We start from the raw sequence: 21,819 nt of genomic DNA on the forward strand, positions 1-21,819 counted from the left end.
GCTTCTCTTTTTTTTTTGTACTAAGAATTGATCTAAGACTTCATATGTACAAAGAAAGCAATCTATAACAGAGCTGTATATGAAGCCCTTACCTTATGACTTTACATCTTAACTAATTATTTTATTTTAATTCAAGATTTGTTTTCAGCTATTTTGCCTAAGATGGTATTAAACTTGTGATTTTATTTCTACAGCACTGTTGGCCAGTGTTAGTAGTCTATATAGTGATAACCCTATTTATTTGACTAGCTTAATACTCTTCTCTCATTTTTTCTATTAGCAGAAACATGACACTGAAATCAAGTTTATTATAGTGACCACTAAGTGATGCAATGCAGAATTCTGGTTGGTAACACCTGTTTTTGTGAGAATTCTGATATACTTGGTAGATCCATGAGTAGACCTCGTGATAGCAATGCACACATTGCAGATGGCTACACTGTATTAGACAAGCAGAGTTCACGGGTCCAAGCTATGGGGAGAAACAGGTATAGATTGCTACACTTTTGCCCCCATCCAGTGGATTTAACAGCCTATGCAGGAATAAAAGGAAGATTGACTCTGATATCCCACTTGTAAATTAACCTGCAGAAATTATGGTCTGCAACTCTAAATGTGGCCACTTGGAGACTACTGGCTATTTCTTCCTCATTTCTCTTAGTTACCACTGATGATATATGTGACAGTGACATTGCTTTTGTCATTTAGACCCCTTATTTCTATTTGTATTATTCCTAGGGTCTTTACCCTCTTGGTCAGTTTCCATTTCATTACCTTTCCCATGTGAATTGGGTTTTACTGAGTCATGGATTCACTGATGTGTTCCTGTAACAAATACTCCACGTGCATATACTATTTAAAGTACCCAGGGTGCAAAGGAAAAAGAAAACCAAATCATTGCTACTCAGCTCACACAGTTTTGTAAGATATACTGTAAGAAGCAAGTTGGTAAGGGCTACAGGTGATTAGTGTTTGCAACTTCTTGTAAGGGGTTAAGACATGATATTGTGGTAGAGAGTGGTTAAAAACAAGGAAGTACATGACCTTGAAGGATCAGGACCACACTCAGCTTTGAAAATGCAGAATAAATCTTTGAGATGTGGACAAATACACAGTGGAAATAGATGGGGAGTCCGTGGTCAGAAGAGGCAGGAATGGGATGTACATCATGGAAGAAAACTGCAATTTTTGTAAAGAACAGGCAGATCTGTGTGAATAAAGCAGAGCGTCCCCACGGTGTGGGCATATGGGGAGCTTGGGAGATCTGTCTACAAACCTGAGTCTTATTTGCGATAAAATGGGAAATCCAAAGAGGGCTCTAACTTAATACTTTAAGCCTAAAATAGTAACAACCCTTGCAGTAGTCCAGGTGAGCCATGTTGGTAGCCTGGATTTGATAGCATTTATGATAATGGAAAGACAGTCACAGGTTTGTGGAGCTATATTGTTAGTCACATTGAAATACCATATCATCACTCTTTTGGGAAGAGAATTTATCTAAAGTGTTATTTTACAGTATTTATATCTTCATAAGGTACCCAAAAGCTGGGTTCTCCATACTGAATGGTCTCAGTTGGGTTTTTATGAAAATTTTGTTTCAACAATTATTTGCTTAAGTGGAATGTAGTTATTTAAGCAACGTGAAAAAATACTGAAATAATGCTTACTAAATGAACTAGGAGATAAACTAAATGCTACTTGGTGGTGAAATGAGAAAAATAAGGACAATTAAAGTACAGAGAACATTTGCTTATAGTTTTAAATGTTACCTGACCTTGGATATTATTAAAATGAATTTAGTTGTATTTAATTTTATCTTCATGTATTTAAATATTATGTTCTTAGACCAACATACAGAAACTTTTGTAGCATGTAAACATATTGTGTTTCCTCTTTTCAGAGAATAAAATATTCAAGACCTCAACATGGCATTCAAAGCTTTCTAAAGTCTAATATAAACATCTTTTTTCCTTATTAATTCATTGTTGTTGCCTTGAAAGGAAATTTTAATTACATCATTTTCCCTTTCCTTCCCTCCCTCTAAACCCAACCATATCCTCCTCATAGCGATCTTAAGTTTATGGTCTTCTTTTCTCAATTTTTTTGCCTATTTTTTCCCTGAAAGTATAAATACAATCCTCAGGACATACAATGTTTCTTGTCTTTGACCACTTGGTACTGGGTAGCCTAGGGAGGCTTTTCCCCAGAGAAAACTAATTCCCTTGGAATAACTTAATTGCTTGGAGTTCTTTTTCTCAGATCAAGGTCTTGTGAGATATCCCTCTTCCACTTTAAAATGCCTGTTTCTGTCATTCTTATATTAATATTATGATTCATATTTAGGCAGCCATGCTGTGAGACTTCCTGTGTGTAGCTTCCCTGACATATTTAGGCAATTCAGGCTCATTGCAAACTTCCCTTTTCTCCTGTTCTGACCCTTCTTCCAAGCTCCTCTCCGAGGCTTGCCTATAGGCATGGTGCTGTAGATGTATTAGTCATGGCTGCACACTGCCGAATCACTTGTTCTCTTTGATCAATTATGGTTTTACCAAAGAACTTCTCCTCAACCAGGGGTGGGCTAGTATGCTCCTTACCGTCATTGATTACTACTGTTAACATGTGATTCAGACCCTTTTCCTAGTTGATTTTTTTTCATTCGTCCTGGGATATTTCACACTTTTGAACGTACTTAACCTACCCTTGCTGTTCTCTCTCGTGGTAACATTTTGCTCTTGTTTGTCCAGTTACAAAAACACAACTTGCATTCCACTTAAACAGTCCCTGCTCGTTCAATACTGCTCTGAGGTTGCCAGTGGCTCCCTTTCCTTCTCCAGTCTAGTATCTCTTACTATAAATAATTAATGTAGTGGTCTAATTTAAATATAGGTTAACATATCATGAAAGCAAAAACAGAATTCACTGTTTTCTCACTACCCTGAACAGTGCTTCCAGTACGGTAGGCTTGTAATAAATATGTAGCAATTTGAACTACAAAGAATTTCACAAAACCCTAAATCAAAGCAGATCAGTTAAATACATATGTAACTTGGAATGTAAGCAGGAACTTTTGAATTATGCTGTTCCTGGGGATTACTTATCCAGAATATATTTATAATTTCATGATGATTACAATATTGTTTACATGGTATTCTTATGTTTCTAAACAATAATGTTACATAACAAATGCTTTTTAAATTTAAATTCATATTTCTCATTATTGTAGAAATATAATACATGCTTCTATTATCTCACTTATAATAAAAGTAAGGTAGATTATTTGTGCATGTCATTTGGCTAGGAAAAAAATCTGAATCTGAGAGGGGCTGAGATGCTTCTGAGATCACAAGGTTAGAGGAGAGCAGAGCAGAGCAGAAAAGGAATTTCAAACCTATTTGTCTAGAATTCTTTCCCCTTTCTTAGGATTCCATTGATGCTAAAAACACAACAGAGTCTGAGATCCCAGGACAGATGTGCACACACAGTTCCTGTTTCCTGGATTTACGAGAAAATTCAGCATGCTCTGTTTACCTACAAAACTGTGATGTGAGTTAAGTATTTTACAGTGTTTGCCATTGGGCAACCACTAAGGGGCAGTGATACACAACTGTCAGCACATAGAGGCTCTGAGCAGTGAGTCATGGCAGCTACCAGCCCATTGCAGGGAAAAGAATTGAATCCTCTTGGTTTTATTTCTCAGTTGAGAACTGGAGCAGAAAGAAAGCAAAACACTTTGTCTCCCCCCAGGATCTAGTTATACCTTCTACTAAGACAAACACATCACTTGCAATTCTCTTATCCCATTGCTGATGAGAGAGAAATACATTCCGAGAACTTACTGGAGCATCCAGATAAACCTTACACCAAAATAAATGGTGGCTTTGTTTACAGATTACTTTCTTGTCTTTCCCTTCTATCCTGTGTTCACAGAGGCAAGCAAGTAAATTCCAACCATGAAAAACATAAGTTCTCTGTTCAGAGCTTAAATGTAAGTCTTCAAATGGGTTATAACAAGTGAATTTAAGTTCCAAAACTTAGTGCTCAGTTAGGTAAGGTCCTTCCAGCTTTATCTGTTCTGATCTTCTGCATAATATCCTTAGGCATCACTCTTAGGATGGGGATTATTGGGCAGAGGGAAATTGCTGTTATAAAGGTTGGGTGGGGGGAATCCTTAAACTATACTTGACAGGTTGTATTGATCTACTACAAAAATCTAACCATTACTGAGACAGATGGGGGAGCTCTGAGACTCTCAATCCCAAAATTGCATCAGCTATTGCTGATGCTGCTGCACATGCTGACAATAGCTCCAGTCTGAAAAGCAGGGTTTACATGCCTGAAATAAATTGTTTTGATTAGAACCTTTAGGAGAGAAAGTCATAAGGTACAGTTTTATCGACTACTTGCCAAACAACGCAGACCCATGCACTGTAAGCTTGTTTTGCTCTTGTAAGTCATGCAGCAACTAGGCTTTTATTTTCTAAGGTTATGGACTTAGACCATAACATATTATCATCTCCTCTGAATTATTGCATGCTTGGCAGACTAGGAAATGGAATTAATTTTCAAGAACTGCTGACCTCTCTCTATATGTTTACATACCTGCTTCCATCCTGGTAGTAGAGTATGATTTTTTTGTCTACTAAAGATTGCTTTGTTTCCTTGACAATATATTAAGAATCATGGTCAGCAATGTGTGTACCAAAATCTTGCACCAGGTTCTAAAAATAAATGATAAGAGAATAATACTTTAACTAGCCATATTAGTAAAACCTCTCTCTCTCTCTCTCTCTCTCTCTCTCTCTCTCTCTCTCTCTCTCTCTCTCTCTCTCTCTCTCTCCCCCCCCCCCCCGCTGAAACATGTGCTTCCCTTGCAGAGAGATTTCTTTTAATCCATTGCTGTTTTTCAAAAACAAGACAATTTAGTGCAATCAACCAAACAAAATTTAGACAAATCATTGTGAAATGCAAATTGTGAAGCCAGCATCCTTGTTTTCTGAAGCTGGACTCATGTTACATTATCTCCCTTGAAAGCAATTCATTGTGATGTTCTTTTCTCTGCAGAATGCATGGAGCTCATTCTTTTAGCTTATTTTCCTAGCCTGCGTAAATGAGTTTCACTGGTTGCCATTTTAGATAGGACTGAACACACAGGTTCATTATATGTACTACCAGCAATGACACCATTGTGATGTGAGTGTCCTGCTTACATAAAAGCAAGCATCTTGCCTAGGGAGAATTGTGCATTTGTTTTCAATATAAATGATTTTCTGAGATCACAACATAAAGGCTTGAATAAAAAGAATTTGTATGCGTTGTACCGTTCATTCTATTAAAAGATAGTGTGTTGTAAGATTTATATGTAAATTCATTACATTGCAATTTACAAAAATACAGTAACAAATGTGATATGATGAGATTGACTTTGATTCATAAATGTGATGATATTAACTAATCTGACCACATTCCAACTCTGTGTCAAGAATAATTAATAAATGAATAAAATGCATGTAGAACATGATGTCTTCCTTCTGGGATTTTACAATCCATTCAGGGGATATAAATCACTGCATTGCATTGCGAGCTAGGAAATGCTAAATGTCAACTGATTATTAAAGCTATGCAAGAAGACACTGATAAGGACCAGTTATTACTTGCTGAATAGGACAATACTTTTTCATAGAGCAAATCCCTCCTTTTACAAGAGGACATGGAGTAATTAAAGTAGCAATGCCAATATGTATGGCTAACATTTGACCAATAGCACTTCAGGTTTCATAAATTGTTCTTCATATAGTGCTGAATGCACAGGATTTTGAAATGGTGAGATCCAGCACCTCAATTTTTAATAACTCATTTGAATGACAAGTTGCCTAGCTTTCAATTTATATGTAGGAGAGCTAAAGGTAAAATTAAATTTGCTAGGATCTGCACCTTGGATTTGGGAGTTAGAGCCAAAATACAGGATCACAAATTATATTTTTAACACCAAGCTTGCATTCCTAGATACCCACTGCAATATTAATTGCAAACTACTACCTTCTAGCTTTCTAAAAGATATAAACAGCACTGCAAAACATATCTTGAACTCTTATCCCATTAGCTTGATGTGATAAAATAATTGTTACATACAATTAAGAAAAAGATCTCTGTGTACCAAAAATGGCAGGCGTGATTATAAAGGTCCAATCTATTTAAGTAACTCACGGATTTGTTAGATATTGTTAAGAATTGAAATGTGTTGTGTGGAAAAGGGAATCCAATCATTTAACATTTCTTCAAGCACTGACTGATGTTTCTCTGTTCTTCAGCCACCAGAAGAAGCAAAAGCAGTAAACAAATAAAATATCATTCTACCCCTGTCTTATAAGCTATATTTTGGAGAACTATTATAGGCACTTGCTTTGCAACCAGTCTTCTGTTCTCCAAGAAAAGAAAGTAACTGTTATTCATTTTCTGAGCAGGGAATCCTCATATATTATAAAGGTTCAATGGACAGTCATATACAAATTTAATCCGGGATAATTACTGGGACTTTTTCAATTATATACTAAATTTGTACATTCTAGTATTATGGTGTACTCATTTCCTTGTCATATTTGTTCTAGAACCATAGCTTCAGAGATCTTGCAGTCTAAAATATAGAATGTTTCGGGAGAGACATAAGTTCGCTGCTTATTGACAAGGACAGTACTCCTACTTGAAAGTGTGTTGTGGTTACCATGTATACAAAGAATGTGCGTTCCATCTGGTTGACAGTACACACCACGTACATAAAACAATATCACAGAATGTGAACCTGAACTAACAATTCCTATCACACCAAATTTTCAACATATGTTCTTTTTACATCATTTGTCACATACATATGCTTAAGGATAGTTGAACATATTTAAAACCTGGTATTTTCAAATGCAAGATTAGGTATTATCAACACACATGTGGGACGCCTGACTCACCAGCAAGAAAGACACCACAATAGGATCCTTCTGCACACGTTTATTGGGAGAGCATTGACTGTGTAGGCGAAAGACCCCGAGCCCTGGGCCTCTCACTCTTATATACTATCAGTTCCCATCCACTCACAGAAGGCCACATCACCTCACCAGGTACGCAGCTTCAGCTAATCAGGGCAGCAGGAGCATATCTCCACCAAAATGGCTTCGCCAGTAACCTGGTACACCTGTGCAGCTCTCATGATGTTTGTGGTTTATATGAGGAAGTCAGGTGCAAGTCATACGACTTAGCTGCAGTCCCTGGCGCCTTTGGGACTGCTGCCACACCTGCTCCCCACACACACACTACATAATTATCACTAAGACTACATATTGTATTTGATACACATTACATATAAAGTCTTTATAGGGAATACCAATCGACTTTTTATTAGCCTATCTCTTGTTTTTTTTTTTTAAAAAAGCACATATGTTTGTTAAAGCTTGTATAATATGCATGTGTATGCACAAGCGTGTATACTCTCAAACACCAGGGAGAAAATCCATGGTCTTCATTGTTAACTGTCTTAATATCTTCATATAGGCTTTACCTCTGAATCTGAAACTCACTGCTTGGTTTAGACTAGGTCAGCAATCTCTTAGGATCTTCATGTCTCCACCACTCAGTTCTATTTCACCAGTCTTGGGGATATGTACAGCCTTGTAAATGAATGCCTAGTAAGCAAATTCAGGTCTCCATGCTTCTATAGCAAATACTTTCACACATTGGGACATTTCCTCCTCTCTTGAAAGGAAGAATTTTAGAAAGAATGTAAACAACTGTGAAAAAAGATACAATGGGCTGGGATGTATCTTATTTATGTTTAGAAATAAGACTAATAATCTGGATCATATTATATTAAATTATTTCTTATCATAGTTTCTATAATGTAAGTACAGAAATGTGATTTCTTATCAACAACAGTCAATACTATATATATTCCATATTGGAGAGAATACCCATTTCTAATCCATAATCAAAATCATAAGTATAGTCATTGATTAGTTTTCTAGAGTGGAAGAATATCTTATTAATTCCTTTCTCTAAAAATCAGTTTGCCTTCATATAGTTACTATTTCCAAGTGTGGAGTAGGAATGTCTCATGGCTACATAATAGTATCCAATTTTCAATTATTTCAATAATTTTTTTCTGTATATTGCCTGACAGGATTTGCTTTGTACCATTATTCTACCTACAAAATATGGATATACTTATTTAGCTCAAATGAGCTTTGCATATTACATAAAGTAAATGTGTGTCTCTGTGCCTGTATGTGTTAGTGCACATATGTTTGTGTTAATTATATCTATATTGAATAAATCATATCACAAATTTCTAGTTAAATTGATTTTCAAAACTTGAATACTGATGGAGATCATCCAAGTTTTATCTATCTTCTTAGCTTTGAATCATTACCTTGGTACTTGCTGTGTTCTTTGTACATTCAGTTATATAGACAAAGATCTTCTGCATAAGCCATTGGGCCAAACTGTGTCAGGAGAGGAACAAGTTTCAATTTCTTAAATCTCTTTGTTTAAGGTCAGAACACTTAAATCAGCAGAGCTGATTCATTCATGATATACCTGCACTTAGCCATGAATTATGGCTTTTCTCCAAGAACATATAATGAGGGTAAGTATTTGACTCTTCCCCTTGTATTTATTGTTTTGTATTTTGCATTTAAATGGAAGCTCAATACCACAGGCACCTCTCCTCAACTCAGGAGAAAACCCTTAAAAAAAGTACCGATTTCCTTGATTCCCTACTGTACTCTTTGTCCTTCAAATATCAAGTGATACATTATCTGTAGGCCAAGAGTTTTGAGCTCATTTCTCCACTTATGAAAACCCAGGTATGCAAATACCCATGTGCTCTCAGAAATACAAGCTCAATTTAAATTATGTCACTGAGGAACAAAGGCAATTAAATTAGCCTTCCTTCTTCTCCTTGATGCCTTTCTCTGACCATATAACTTTAATGGTAATTTTCTCAAGAACCATGTCAGATGTGCTCAAGATTAAACACAGATGCTACCTGGCATGACATGCCTCACATGACCTCCAGACATAAATGCCTATCTAGGACTTACTTCCTTTATTGACTAGCCACTCTGGTAAAAAGTTTCCTCTGGACCCTTGCATCTCTGCTGAATATACTGAACTATCACCAAAAATTTAAACTTATATTCCACTTTAAATGTCCTTGAAGTGGCCTTATTTAGAGAAGATAATGCTTAGAATGAAATAAATATTCTTAATATCATATTTAAGTTAATTTAGAAGATAGTATTCTTGTTTATTATAGAATTTTAAAACATGATAATATATGAGCAAAAAAATAGGAAAAAAGCAATACCTTATTCCATTTACAATGTGTATCCTTTCATCATACATAATTAATGAATATTTTCAAAACAAAGTTATCTGAATAGGATCTGGCAATGGTACTTAATATTTTAAATTATTATAGTAAAAGATAATGAATATAGTTGTAACATCACAGTGGTAATTACAAATAATTTAAAATATTTTCTGAGTATTTTTGGCTCAGGATCATGGTAAATTTCCCTTTATGTGGTTATTAAAGCTATGCATAGAAATATACAGATACATCTTAAAGGTGTCATATCTTACTATTTTATATCGATTACTTACTGGCATTTTCCATTATACATTAAATATTTTGATGTAATAAAATATTAGTTTCTCATACTCTAAGAGGACTAAATATTTTACCTGATATTTGGGAGTTAAAACAAAATTTAGAAAATACCATCAAAGTCCTCAAGATATACTAAGACACTGAAAAAATTTTTAAAAAATTAATGGTTAAATATTCTTAATGGTATTATTCTGCATGATTTACATTTGGTAAACTGATTAGTTTCTGAAATGCTCTTCTATGGATCATGATTTTTTAGAAAAAAAAATGGAGGTAACACAATTGTTACAAACACAATTAATGCTAAGAAAAGTCCATGTTCATATAATAGAAACATGTGAATAAAATTCCAAGCAATGCTCTAAATGGGATCAAGAAATGGTGAAATGTTTGACTAGAAATTTAAATTTTTTCACCTGACCTTAACAAAATAGCATGGAACAGTTGTTAACATAGGAGACACTTTCCATCAGACTACTGCCAAATACAAGCATGTGGTTAGCATATTCCATTCCCGAAGCAAAATATTATTGGGCTTTGTCACTTTATATTTCTTCAATATGCCAAGGGTTAAATGTTAAATGAATTTCCTGTGGATGTTCATTTATATCTTTACAAAGATCTAAGTCATTTGGAAAATCAGAAACTGAACAATCAATAGAACAATACAGATGACTAACAATGTAGTTAAGTGGAGAATAAATGTGAATCATTTGAAGAATCACACTATCATATGTGCACTGTTCTTCTTTTCCTGCTAAAAGGGCCCCTTTATAGTAAGGAAAGGAATGGGAGACAGTTTCCTGCTAAGTACACACAGATGGAGAAGGAACAGAGCTAAAATGTTCTGCCCCATTTCTAAAGAGGTCATTCTTTGAAGCAGTGACTTTAGAAATTCACTTCAATTGAGAGGAAATGAGTTTTTGTTGCTTGACTATCCTATTATGAGAAATACTTTTAGCTTGTCAATAGGAAAGGCCGGTTTGGAGTTCAGTCAATGCATAAAGGACATTGTTAAGTCCATGGAGATCCTTGCTTTTGAATAGAGCTCCTTCCACACCTCCCTTTTCCCATGTAATTCCCAGGTTTTCTTTTACAGCTGTATTGTTTGAAAACTGTTAGTGTCAGTAATGGTGTGAGGATTGTCATCTAAAACTTGACTGAAACCATTTCAAAGTGCTGAAGTTACCAGTAATGCCACCTCAGTCACTAAAGGAATGCCAGCAGAATTGTAATGTTCTCTTGTTAATGGAAAAAAAAATAAACTCTACAACTTCAGGGAGAGTGAACAACAAAGACTTTTACAAAGCCAAGAGCAGCAGGAAGCCATTCCGTACATAAGAGTTGAAATCATCTTGTCTTGGTCAGATTGGGGGTAAATTTCTACCATGAGTAGATGTAGGTCTTTATGCTTCAGGCTACAGCACTCTCAAGAGAAATAAAAATGACTCTCTGTGAAACCAGGTTACTGTTAGAGAAAACATATCTAAATGGCCTGGGGTGCAGAGAGAACACACTTCTTAATATGCCAGTAGAGAATCAAAATTTGACATTGAATTTTACAGATTCGTAGCCACAGTTTAATCAGTTTGACTATTTCTGTATATATTTTCTTTCCTACAACCCTAACTCAAAATTACTTTAGCAAGATCATTAATTTACAATGGAATTTGTAATCCTTGACTGTGCCTTGAAGCATTATTTTTCTGTCATTTGAATAACAATAATAATCCCTATTCCTTATCATAATAGTATCTATCTAGACTGTTCTCTATACCAGTTAAGAATCACGAAATGTGGACAGTTTCTTATAAATATATAATTCCTATTATTCTCATAAGTAATTTTGACCCCTCAATTACAGCAATAGTTACAAAGAATCTAGATTACAAAATTAAAACAAACAAACATCCCCAGTGTTCTGCAGAGAGCAGATCTCTGGTTAGAGTGGTATAGATACTCCACTGGTTAAATATATAGTAATTAGTGCTACTAAGGAAAGGTAAAAGATAACGTTGGTTAATGGGATGCTGATATCTTCCAACTGAAACTTTAGACTTTGTATAATAAGTGATATATTGTCATCATCCAACTAGGAATTAGTCTCCTTTCTCTGTTAGGTATATTAATCCTGAGTCATGAACGGTCTAAAAACTGTATCCCTCCCTGAGCCATCATTTCTGTGCTTTCATTCAGTCTAATTCTACATTAAGTCAGGTTTTAAGCTGCATTGTGAAGAAGGTCCATTTCTACATACAAACTGAACTGTGCACAGACTTCAACCATCATTATTTTAAAGTGAGTACTTTACTTCGATGTACCAACTCTCTGATTTTCTGAAAGGACTAAGTAAGCTACATATATTCACCTCTATTTATGGGGATTTGGCGGAAGTAATTGCTGAGATGCACAATAGCTGTGGTTCAGAATTTGAGTGCATGCATATGTCTTTCAGAATGCAGAACTCCCACAGAGTGTGGTGTGTGCTTTGGGCTTGCATCAAAAAGAATTTCCAAATTGTATATTGACACGAGGAAGGGAAGCGTTGGTTATCAGTGATATTGAGGTATTAATTATTCAGCTTACTGCGATGTGTTATGAATAATGCATTTGACATTTTATGGCAGAACAGTAGTTTCTATCAGCATGCAATGCTCCCTAAACATATACTGGAGCATAGGGTATTAAAAATATAACTAATTTGTCTTGAATCTTAGTGTGAGAACCTTATTTCTATCAAGACTCTTAAGACAGGTTTCTGCTTCCACATACCTCAAATGTTCATTTAGTAGCTATGATTAGGTAGAATAAAGTTTTAAACTAGAAAGAGGATATTGTCTACTGGGAGAGATCACATAGAAATTGTTTGGTCTATGAACGCCACAAATTAAGGGAGAAATAATGTGGTTGGCCCTGTAGCATGCCCTTTGTACAAATAGCACATAAGGAGGTCCTGAAATCAGTACCAATTATATAACATTTTAAAATAAAATATATGGCATTTTATAGGTGATAATTCTAATGCACTACTAGTAATATGTAAACATGCACATAGTCATTAAAATCAGAAACATGAAAACAAAAATGGAAAAATGTTTTAATTATCTTGCAAATAACTTATTTTTGGAAATATAAAACATTGAAAATTGGAGCACTGTATGCTTGTTGAGTATCAGAATATATTGCAGTCCTCAGTCACTGATGGTGTCACTGTGGGCACAAAAATCCACACAGAGATTACTACTAATATCTCTCAAATTACGCAGGCATATGTCTTATTCTAGTAATTCTTCTCTAGGAGATGTATAGTGCAGATTTTCCTACAAAGGTCCAGAAGAGGTATTTATTATTGGCCAGTGCCTCAATCATGAAGAAATAAAGAGGTTTAGCCCTTACTCACACAGTAGAAGAAAAAAAATATAGTGGATATTCACTAGTTGCAGTTAGAAAAAAGAATAGGCACATTACAAACCATGACTCAGTTTATAGACAAACCCAAGTAGCAACCAAGACAAAAGCCAAGAATAAAATACATAAGGTGAAGACCACAAGTGTCTTTGTTGTTTCGATTAAAAAATCTCCCTCATAGATGCATAGAAAGTGGCACTATTAGGAGGTGCCGACTTGTTGGAGGAAATAGGGTACATCTTTGAGGTTTTAGATGTTCAAGCTAGGCCCAGTGTCACTCAACTTGCTGTTGCTTGACAATCTGGAGGTAGAATACTCATCTACCTCCCCAGCACCATGTCTGCCTGTATGATGCCATGTTTCCAGCCATAATGATAATGGACTAACCCACCGAACTGTAAGCCAGCACCTGTCATATGTTTTCCTGTGTTAGGATTGCTGTCATCAAAGTGTCTCTTCACAGCAATAGAAACCCCAAATAAACAATGTCATCTTTGGAATATTTCATTTCCCAAAATTTAAATTTAGTTATATCTAAAATTTATTTACTTCTAAGTTCATGAAGTGTAGCCGCCTATAACTCTCTTGTAAATTATTTCCCTATTTTAGTCATTAAGACATTAAATACCAAGCTACTTCCCATATGGTTCATTAAAAGTTAGACATGTTGTTTAATTGTTTAATGAAAAATTTAGCATAATAACATAACTTTTGGTTTCTGTTAATAAAGGGAACAGCATAAACACAGTCTCTCATTACCACATATTAGGTAGTCTAGCTTCCCATTTGGGGGAAATCACAGGGGTTCTTACATCAAGAGTGAAATGGGTAAGTCTAACCCTGGAAAAACCAGCTATTTGACCATGATATCTCCCCTGTCAAGTAAGTTTCTTACTGAAAATGTTTTATACTAAAATAAAATATTTTTATCTTAACAGTATTTTGAATTTATAGTAAAGTTATTCATAGGATTGTTTTAAAATATTTTTATTATATTAAATGTCTTGGTATATTTATTTTATCATTCTCAATATAAATAATTACTATCTCAAAGAGACAATTTCTTTGTTTTACAGCATTGCTTTTATGTATTCCAACCATAAGTTATAATTTATTAAATTAAAACTTCTTTTGAAAACAGAATGAAACATATCATTTATATATAAATATGAATATATGGATACACATATGGAGACATTCTAGAATCACAGATTTGATAAGAGTTTTTGAGAATTTCTGGATCAAGAATTCTAGAAGTTTTATGTAAATAAAATATAATCATGTGAAATTGAATGACTACCATTTGAATGGGCAAGGATGCATAGCAAATGAGCACATGAGCAATCTATTATTAAGAAAATACATACTTGAAGATGCATGTACACCAATTAGAATGCTTGTAACTTTTAAAAATAAATCCATATAAGGTATTCATGAATGTGGCATATGGAATTTTTATTCACATATGTTGGGACATATTTTTTAACTTCCTTGAAATGCTAAATTCAATTGTTCAATAGGATTTACATACTCTTTTATACTGAAAATATAATTTTACATAGAATTTTATATAAATCTCAATTATAACTTTTAATTAGCAAAGTTCACTCTAAAATATTCATTAATAAAATAATAAAATGCATTTATATATAGAATTCTCAACAATATAAATGAATTACTGAAGCAACAAAGGTGGATTCATTTTCAACTTTGATAAGGAAAAAGAAGTCTAAAGTGAAAATGTTGCATAATAACATCACATTTATTTTAATTACAGGCTAATTTAATGTAACTAAACTTAGCAGAGGGTAAGTTTAGTTCCTCCTTACCCTTGTGGAGGGTATAGAGGAATTTTAATCCAGCATCATGGCTTCTCTGGTAAAGAATAATATCTAAAGACTTTTTAAGTCTGTGCAATCCCACTGAAATGACACATTTTCAATCTCTCTGGATGGAATACAGACATGAACTTAGTACACTCCATTGTTTTTTATATAAAGTTAAACTACACAGTTTCTAGCTTAAACAGAAAGGGGGGAAGATATAGAGGAATTTTAATCCAGCAACATGGCTGCTATGGCAAGGGATCACATCACATTTAAAGATCTTCTAGGTCTATATGATCTGGATAGAATGTATACCTGTCCTGGATTACAGTATGATCTATTTTATACATACACACACATCTTTAGAACACATTTTAATCCCTAACCATAAAAGTAAGGTCAGTTTGTAGAAAGACACAGCCTTGTTTGAAAATGACTTCTAATTGAGGTAAAGACAAATTAGTCAGGGAACGATTTGACAGAATGAGTCAGAGATAGGATATGCCTAACTCTCAAGAGCAAAGCTCCATTGTGTAAATGTACCACATTTTCTGTATCCATTCCTCTGTTGAGGGGCATCTGGGTTCTTTCCAGCTTCTGGCTATTATAAATAAGGCTGCTATGAACATAGTGGAGCATGTGTCCTTTTTACCGGTTAGGACATCTTCTGGATATATGCCCAGGAAAGGTATTGTGGGATCCTCATATGTCCAATTTTCTGAGGAACCGCCAGACTGATTTTCAGAGTGGTTGTACAAGCTTGCAATCCCACCAAAAATGGAGGAATGTTCCTCTTTTTCCACATCCTCGCCAGCATCTGCTGTCAACTGAGTTTTTGATCTTAGCCATTCTGACTGGTGTGAGGTGGAACCTCAGGGTTGTTTTGATTTGCATTTCCCCAATGATTAAGGATGTTGAACATTTTTTTCAGGTGCTTCTCAGCCATTCAGTATTCCTCAGGTGAGAATTCTTTGTTTAGCTATGAGCCCCATTTTTAATGGGGTTATTTCACAAAAGAACTCGCACAATATGTACTCACTGATAAGTGGATATTAGCCCAGAAACTTAGAATACCCAAGATATAATATACAATTTGCTAAACACATGAAACTCAAGAAGAACGAAGACCAAAGTGTGGACACTTTGCCCCTTCTTAGAATTGGGAACAAAACCCCCATGGAAGGAGTTACAGAGACACAGTTTGGAGCTGAGAGGAAAGGATGGACCATCTAGATACTGCAATATCTGGGGATCCATCCCATAATCACCCTCTAAACGCTGACACCATTGCATACACTAGCAAGATTTTGCTGAAAGGACCCAGATATAGCTGTCTCTTGTGAGACTATGCCGGGGCCTAGCAAACACAGAAGTGGATGCTCACAGATCACACGGCCCCCAATGCAGGATCTAGAGAAAGTAACCAAGGTGCTAAGGGATCTGCAACCTTATAGGTGGAACAACAATATGAACTACCCAGTTCCCCCCAGAGGTCATGTCTCTAGCTTCATATGTAGCAAAAGATGGCCTAGTGGGCCATCAGTGGAAAGAGAGGCCCATTGGTAGTGCAAACTTTATCTGCCTCAGTACAGGGGAACGCCAGTCCCAAGAATTGGGAGTGGGTGGGTGGGGGAGCAGGTGGGGAACTTTTAGGATAGCATTGGAAATGTAAATGAAATAAATACCTAATTAAAAAAAAAAGAAAAAAATAAAAAAAAGAAAAGAAAATATTCTTTTCAATGAAAATTTAAAACTGAAATTGCCAATAAAAATAGTTGGATACAAAAAAAAAAAAAAACAAAAGAGAGAAAAGCTCAGAGAAGAATGAGAATTGAAGAGCAATGCAGGAACATAATGAAGGGACTTCATGTGAGTTTAGTGCAGTTTAGTTGAATACAATTGAGTTCCTTTCGGTTCAGTTCCTGATGTAATGGCAGTTCAGTTTGTGAAGTTCAGTAGCAGTTTTTTCCAAGGAGAGCAATTCTGTCAGATGTCAAGAGAAGCCAGTTTAAATCAGTCAACCCGAATAAGATGTTAAGGTATAACAGCTCATTTGAATGAGTCTGCCAGAGTTCAACAAGAGCTAGAAAGAGTGAGTTGACTCAGCAGTAAGTGAGTCTGTCAAATAAATGTTACTATTGCAGGAGGGCAAAGGTGGAATATAAGTTGACCAGACATGAGGGATTGTGGAGAAATGAGGAAATTTTGGGAAGTGACAAGGCTATTACAATGGTCTCACTAGGTTAATATGTACACATATCTATTTCAAATTCTCTCAGACTGTTCATTTAAATACACATAGGTTTATGAGTATCAATTATACTCCAATAAAGCTGTAATCATTCCAAAAAAGAAAGCTCTAGTAAAGACATTGAAAAACTACCCCATTATGTTATGAGACCTTTAGTCAACTAAAGACAAGTTGTGATTAATCTAAACCACAGCACCTAAGAGAAATTGACTGCCTATGGTTCAACTTTAACCTGTTTAAGTCCATTTCATGCTAGTGTAGTCAATGGCTGATATCTTTCATTAGTTCTTAATTTCACCAGAGACCACTAGGTGATGTGAGATTTTGATATAAAGGAGGATGTTTATGTCACTCTTCTTTCACTGTGGAAATCTACCAAACCATAAACACAGACTGTATTTTTTAAAAAGGCAACAAAAAGGAGTCATTATCTACAACAAGGAAACACCATGTTTTAATTTAAATTTAATAGATTATAAAACTTCTCATACTATAAAGTCTGATTTCTTTTTATTTGTCTTGTTAAAAAAATGTGTTTGGACATGGGCAGCAGCAAAACAGAACTGTGGTGAGCTCTTGCAATTTATAATCAAACATGGAACTAGGTGTTCATCAGAAACGACTGTCCTATCTTTTACAGTTTCCTCCATTGGCTCTACCCGCCTGTCTTTTCTGTGGAATCTGGGAAACTTGTAACTTGTCACCGAGAATTCTAAGACTTTTCTGGGAAACCGTACAGACCAAGGTAGAGTAGAGTCCCCAGAACAGGACTGCACAGTAATTGATGCTCTCCATTTGCCTAATTCTCTTTCTAGCTTATAAAAATGCCTTCTGCGCTCTCTCTCTCTCTCTCTCTCTCTCTCTCTCTCTCTCTCTCTCTCTCTCTCTCTCTCTCTCTCTCTCTCTTTGTGGAATATTCTCCTCTATTACTTCCTACTCCATTCCCTTGAGGTAAAGTTTTTGTCAGAACAGAGAGCTTGCATTGATTTTTAGTGAGGCTGTTGTCCAGAAAACCTCAGTGATCCTTGTTTGGCTATGTCTATAACACTGGATTTTCCAGTGTATGCTTCAATGCCAGCTTTTTAAAAAACGTTCTGGGATCCTAACTAGAATCATCATGCACTTGCAGAAAGCATTTCTTTCTCTCTCACTCAGTTTAGTCTATCTTAAGGAGACATACAAAGATTGCTTAAGTAAACTGCAGGTTTGGGAAACAAATTAAAATAGGAAGGATATCAGGTACCAAATTTCTGCCTTTCCTCTTGACACAAGGCTGAAAATGTATTAGTAAAAGAAACTGTGTTCCATGCACAGCCATTCATCTAACTAAAAGAATAAGTGAACTTACTGGGTTTTAATAAAGGAGTGCATGAAGTATAGAAGGAAAACATTAGTGAGGATATGGAAAGAGATGGAGGGGGAGGGGAACTGATGCAGATTCAATCAAACCCATGTATAGAAACTTTGAAAAACAACCCTTTTATGTTTAGTGCTGGTTATAAAGCAAAAACATCAACAACAAAGTTCCTCTAAATGAAAAATAATCTTGGGATATTTAATCTGCAAAACGGAAATAAGAAAGGAAGAGTTATAAGATTAGAGAGTTAAATTAAAATAGCTAGTATTTCAAAAGAAAGAAAATGTTCAATTCCCCTTCTTTATTGTTTATCTTATTGTTTTATTTTTTTGGTTTGTTAGTTTGTTTTTTGTTTTTTTAATTTTGTTTCTTTTTTGTTTGTTTGTTTGGTTTTTTTTTCGAGACAGGGTTTCTCTGTATAGCCCTGGCTGTCCTAGAACTCACTTTGTAGACCAGGCTGGCCTCAAACTCAGAAATCTGCCTGCCTCTGCCTCCCAAGTGCTGGGATTAAAGGTGTGCACCACCACATTATTCTTTACTTTTAAAATAGTTTTATAGTTGACTATAGATAAAATTAAAGATGGATGTGGTAGTTACAAAAGATTATAGTTAGAACACATTATGGGCCAGTCAAGGAGAATCAGCTTTACTTCAGCAGAAATTAAGGTAGAGGAAGTAATAACTCCATGCCTATGTTGTATCTGTGAGAAAATGGGAGCTTTTAAAATCAGTGGAAAGGACAAGTTTGCAGAGGGTAGAGGAGGGTAAAGCAGAGTATGTGGTGGGTTTTGAGAGATGAACACACATGGGCACTGTGGTCAGTCTGCATTCAACAGTAAAGCAAGAGTATCCTTATGGCTTTTCCTATCTCAGCACTTACAAACTACACCACTTTACCTTTACCGTCATTAAGAAAATATTTTAACTATAATTTCTGTTTAAACTAGCACAATTTGAACTTAGAGAATTAAAACTATTAATCAAAATATGCAATTAATGTAATAGAGGTGACTTTGAAACCAAGCTATCAAGCCCTATTTCATTAAACAGTTAAAAAGTCCACATCACATGGCTTAGATCATTTAAAGACTTCATAACATCCAAAATCACATGGAACCTTAACCCTCACTTAACAGTATTGGCAAGTAGGGGCCCTAGAGAATGTTATAAAGATTTGCTGATGTACTTCCTCCCCTCCCCTGTTATACTCTCCCCGTTACCTCCTTCTTTTCTTCATGATAATGCAAAGAGGCACTCAGCAGGTGCAGGCATCTCAGATCTGCTTGTTAGACATCTATGTTCCAGAACTGTAGGCCAACAATTTTTCACTCATTATAAATTAACCTGATCTTTGATATTTTGTTATAAAAATCACAAAACAGATAGAGGTAGTGATTGATCAACATGACTGAATCCAAAGTTTTGCTTGACAGTTTAGCACACAACATAACTGTTATATAAAATAAGTATAGATAACTACCATACAGACTACTCACAAGGTAACCACTGGCACATGTATATGAAACTTGATAATACTTCTGTTAAGCTAGTATTTTGACTTATTTTAATCTATTGAGACTTCTCTACTTTCAAGAAAGAAAATACTACAAATCATTTTAATATGCTTCAAAAAAATTAAAAGTAAAGCATTAGAGAAACTTGATTAGAAGAACTCCAGGCTGTAGAATATTACTGGGAGCCAGAGACATAAAGAACACTGGTAGATCTCCCCATCTGCAGAAGTCAACCCTAAACATTCACTAACAACACTAATAATACTAAATAATATCTGTGGGTTGTATCAATAATCATATATATTTACATATCAAATATCTTTAGAAAGAATCATGTAGCTGCCCAAGAGCTATGGATGAACTGGGTATAGCTGAAAGGGAGGCTGGAAATGAAAAGGATAGGTGGGTGAGAGAAGGATGAAATCAAGTCAAAGGTGTCTGATAAAGGCTCAAAGTTTAATTTTCAGCTCTGCATTTATATAGGCAAAACACACAAACCAATCCTCTTGTTTCAGCTGGATTGAGTTGCAAAGCAAGCTCAGCAGGCATTCAACTCCTCAAAACTGACTCCAGCCAAGTTGTAAAACCATCCAGGTTTTTTTTCCCCTACTCAAAGCTGGGGGAAGGGCACAGAATGAGAAGATAGGAAATAGTAGTAACGAAAGAGACAGATAGAATGATGTAAATGCAGTACTCATATATTAAATTCTCAAAATTCATTAAAATTGTCTATTTACCTAGCCTAATTTTGTATTTAATAATACAATTAAAGTTTTTCAAGAAAGTATAATGGCTTCCTAAACGATTATATTTTACTGCTTCCTTTACTCTTTTCCTATGAATATTCATTTTGAACCATTATTAATACCTAACTAGTAGCTATAACAATAAAAAAGTTATCTGAAGATATATTTTAGAATGAAAACAGTATAAAGATACAGGGGGACACTGGTATATTTCTTCCACTTGCTCTCCTATCTCCAGTTCAGAATACCTTCTTTCTCTTCCTTATGTTTTCCCTTGATTAAGGGACTCATGATGATCCACATAAGGATGACATATATGATCTCAGGATTGGTTTTGTAGGGTTGGGTTTGTGGGTTTGCACAGAAAGAAGAAAGGAAGTGATGCCAAGGTGTTAAATCACCTGACTGGCTGTCCATGAAAGCTTCTTGGGACTTTTAAAATATTTTTTAAAAAGAAAAACTACAAGAACCTTCATTTTAGTATGTGAAATACTTTCTTCTCCTAGTTTTAAGGGTGTTGGAGTCCTTCTGCTTATAATCAAGGATCTTTGAGTATAGGTTGCTTTTAGTTTTTCTATATCTTTTCACACCTTTGTAATTAATTACTTTGTAAATAAAGCCCTTCAAATTATTCTAATTTGAGTTTGCCATCTGTTTCTTGTTTGTATACTGATTGATACAAATTATACTGTAAGCTTACAGAAATTTACTTGCATATAAAAGCTTGTAGCCATAAATATGTATCTTTTTTTTTCTTCAACACAATTAGCAGCATTCTCTGATACTGTGCATACCTTGTCTGTTTCAATGAATAAAACATCTCATAAAAATTTCCATATTAGGGTTCGTAAAGATCTTTTCCCAATCTGTTGGTGTCATTTTGCCGTACTGACAGTGATCTCTGCCTTACAGAAGTTTTGCAATTTCATAAGGTCCCATTTGCCAATTCTGGGTCTTAGAGCTCAAGCTATTGATGATCTTTTCAGGAAAAATTTTCCCCTATGCCCATGTGCTCCAGGATCTTCCCCACTTTTTTTTTCTACAAGTTTCAGTGTATCTGGT

At 35.1% G+C, this 21,819-nt stretch overlaps 1 non-coding gene across 1 annotated transcript; it reads right to left on the reverse strand.

Annotated features, from left to right (window-relative positions):
* Positions 1-13,790: 13,790 nt before the first annotated feature.
* LOC115031220 (U1 spliceosomal RNA) lies at positions 13,791-13,953 on the reverse strand. The gene has a single exon (XR_003836836.1). It is a non-coding gene; the product is annotated as a U1 spliceosomal RNA (small nuclear RNA).
* Between the last annotated feature and the right edge of the window lie 7,866 nt (positions 13,954-21,819).

This window comes from Mus caroli, unplaced genomic scaffold (assembly GCF_978045245.1).
Source record: "Mus caroli unplaced genomic scaffold, Mus_caroli_1 scaffold_4, whole genome shotgun sequence".
NCBI classification, from domain to species: Eukaryota; Metazoa; Chordata; class Mammalia; order Rodentia; family Muridae; genus Mus; species Mus caroli.